Source organism: Rutidosis leptorrhynchoides, chromosome 6 (assembly GCF_046630445.1).
Source record: "Rutidosis leptorrhynchoides isolate AG116_Rl617_1_P2 chromosome 6, CSIRO_AGI_Rlap_v1, whole genome shotgun sequence".
Taxonomy (NCBI): domain Eukaryota; kingdom Viridiplantae; phylum Streptophyta; class Magnoliopsida; order Asterales; family Asteraceae; genus Rutidosis; species Rutidosis leptorrhynchoides.
In genome coordinates, this window is record NC_092338.1 from 138,865,947 (window position 1) to 138,868,745 (window position 2,799).

A 2,799-nucleotide genomic window follows, 5' to 3' on the forward strand; every position below is an offset into this window, starting at 1 on the left:
CCGAGAGTTGAACAAACTTACCATCAAGAACCGCTACCCACTACCGAGAATCGATGACTTATTTGATCAACTACAAGGCTCGTCTGTTTATTCAAAGATTGACTTACGTTCCGGGTATCATCAAATGCGGGTGAAAGAAGATGATATTCCAAAGACTGCTTTCAGAACACGTTACGGTCATTACGAGTTTATGGTCATGCCGTTTGGTTTAACTAATGCACCAGCTGTGTTCATGGACCTTATGAACCGAGTGTGTGGACCATACCTTGACAAGTTTGTCATTGTTTTCATTGATGACATACTTATTTACTCAAAGAATGACCAAGAACACGGTGAACATTTGAGAAAGGTGTTAGAAGTATTGAGGAAGGAAGAATTGTACGCTAAGTTTTCAAAGTGTGCATTTTGGTTGGAAGAAGTTCAATTCCTCGGTCACATAGTGAACAAAGAAGGTATTAAGGTGGATCCGGCAAAGATAGAAACTGTTGAAAAGTGGGAAACCCCGAAAACTCCGAAACACATACGCCAGTTTTTAGGACTAGCTGGTTACTACAGAAGGTTCATCCAAGACTTTTCCAGAATAGCAAAACCCTTGACTGCATTAACGCATAAAGGGAAGAAATTTGAATGGAATGATGAACAAGAGAAAGCGTTTCAGTTATTGAAGAAAAAGCTAACTACGGCACCTATATTGTCATTGCCTGAAGGGAATGATGATTTTGTGATTTATTGTGATGCATCAAAGCAAGGTCTCGGTTGTGTATTAATGCAACGAACGAAGGTGATTGCTTATGCGTCTAGACAATTGAAGATTCACGAACAAAATTATACGACGCATGATTTGGAATTAGGCGCAGTTGTTTTTGCATTAAAGACTTGGAGGCACTACTTATATGGGGTCAAAAGTATTATATATACCGACCACAAAAGTCTTCAACACATATTTAATCAGAAACAACTGAATATGAGGCAGCGTAGGTGGATTGAATTATTGAATGATTACGACTTTGAGATTCGTTACCACCCGGGGAAGGCAAATGTGGTAGCCGATGCCTTGAGCAGGAAGGACAGAGAACCCATTCGAGTAAAATCTATGAATATAATGATTCATAATAACATTACTACTCAAATAAAGGAGGCGCAACAAGGAGTTTTAAAAGAGGGAAATTTAAAGGATGAAATACCCAAAGGATCGGAGAAGCATCTTAATATTCGGGAAGACGGAACCCGGTATAGGGCTGAAAGGATTTGGGTACCAAAATTTGGAGATATGAGAGAAATGGTACTTAGAGAAGCTCATAAAACCAGATACTCAATACATCCTGGAACGGGGAAGATGTACAAGGATCTCAAGAAACATTTTTGGTGGCCGGGTATGAAAGCTGATGTTGCTAAATACGTAGGAGAATGTTTGACGTGTTCTAAGGTCAAAGCTGAGCATTAGAAACCATCAGGTCTACTTCAACAACCCGAAATCCCGGAATGGAAATGGGAAAATATTACCATGGATTTCATCACAAAATTGCCAAGGACTGCAAGTGGTTTTGATACTATTTGGGTAATAGTTGATCGTCTCACCAAATCAGCACACTTCCTGCCAATAAGAGAAGATGACAAGATGGAGAAGTTAGCACGACTGTATTTGAAGGAAGTCGTCTCCAGACATGGAATACCAATCTCTATTATCTCTGATAGGGATGGCAGATTTATTTCAAGATTCTGGCAGACATTACAGCAAGCATTAGGAACTCGTCTAGACATGAGTACTGCCTATCATCCACAAACTGATTTACAGAGCGAAAGGACGATACAAACGCTTGAAGACATGCTACGAGCATGTGTTATTGATTTCGGAAACAGTTGGGATCGACATCTACCGTTAGCAGAATTTTCCTACAACAACAGCTACCATTCAAGCATTGAGATGGCGCCGTTTGAAGCACTTTATGGTAGAAAGTGCAGGTCTCCGATTTGTTGGAGTGAAGTGGGGGATAGACAGATTACGGGTCCGGAGATTATACAAGAAACTACCGAGAAGATCATCCAAATTCAACAACGGTTGAAAATCGCCCAAAGTCGACAAAAGAGCTACGCTGACATTAAAAGAAAAGATATAGAATTTGAAATTGGAGAGATGGTCATGCTTAAAGTTGCACCTTGGAAAGGCGTTGTTCGATTTGGTAAACGAGGGAAATTAAATCCAAGGTATATTGGACCATTCAAGATTATTGATCGTGTCGGACCAGTAGCTTACCGACTAGAGTTACCTCAACAACTCGCGGCTGTACATAACACTTTCCATGTTTCGAATTTGAAGAAATGTTTTGCTAAAGAAGATCTCACTATTCCGTTAGATGAAATCCAAATCAACGAAAAACTTCAATTCATCGAAGAACCCGTCGAAATAATGGATCGTGAGGTTAAAAGACTTAAGCAAAACAAGATACCAATTGTTAAGGTTCGATGGAATGCTCGTAGAGGACCCGAGTTCACCTGGGAGCGTGAAGATCAGATGAAGAAGAAATACCCGCATCTATTTCCAGAAGATTCGTCAACACCTTCAACAGCTTAAAATTTCGGGACGAAATTTATTTAACAGGTAGGTACTGTAGTGACCCGAACTTTTCCATGTTTATATATATTAATTGAGATTGATATTTACATGATTAAATGTTTCCAACATGTTAAGCAATCAAACTTGTTAAGACTTGATTAATTGAAATATGTTTCATATAGACAATTGACCACCCAAGTTGACCGGTGATTCACGAACGTTAAAACTTGTAAAAACTATACGAT